The 711-nt window shown below is 42.1% G+C and overlaps 1 non-coding gene across 1 annotated transcript; it reads right to left on the reverse strand.

The window, feature by feature from the left end:
* Positions 1–423: 423 nt before the first annotated feature.
* Trnag-ccc lies at positions 424–494 on the reverse strand. Its single transcript has one exon. It is a non-coding gene; the product is annotated as a tRNA-Gly (tRNA).
* Positions 495–711: the final 217 nt, after the last annotated feature.

The raw sequence follows: 711 nt of genomic DNA on the forward strand, positions 1-711 counted from the left end.
CAACCCCTTCTGAGCCTCACGTGTGAATCACACGTCGAGGGAGTTCGCCCACACGTGCCATCGCCAGGTGTAAACTGAAATATCTCACCGAAATCCTGGTGACGTCCTGTTACGGAAGGTGCGACGATTAGACGTCCGGCAAGAATTTGGAAATAACCACCCTTGTTTTTCATCCCTCCGACCCGACGAGGGACGAACACGCGTAAACCGACTTTATCTACGATCGGGAACGTCGTCCGATGACTCTTCACCATATTTCACCCCCGTCTCCAGCACCCCAGGGCGATCGACGATAAGGGCTACTGACTCGTAAATCTCGAACGACATTTTAAACAGACGCTAATATAGATCCGAAAATCTTCTGAAAACACAAGCCTATTCAGACTCGTCAGTTAAAAAAAAATTAAACGAAAAAAATTTAAGTGCACTGCCCGGGAATCGAACCCGGGTCGCAAGAATGGGAATCTTGCATGATACCACTACACCAGCAGTGCTCGCGACTTTCACTATGCCCTTCAATCACCCTTAACAAACCCATTATTTTCTGAAACCCTTTGACAATAATAATATAATTACTAAAATAAAATATATTATTTCTTAATCTACTCACAGCATAACGAAAACCATTAGGTTTTCACAAAAATTACGCTATAAAAGCTCAAAACACACAAAATTTTTTTGTTCTTTTGTTTTATTGAATTAGTTAGTTTT

This window comes from Cimex lectularius, unplaced genomic scaffold, assembly GCF_000648675.2.
Source record: "Cimex lectularius strain Harlan isolate CLEC.00 unplaced genomic scaffold, Clec_2.1 scaffold322, whole genome shotgun sequence".
Lineage (NCBI taxonomy): Eukaryota > Metazoa > Arthropoda > Insecta > Hemiptera > Cimicidae > Cimex > Cimex lectularius.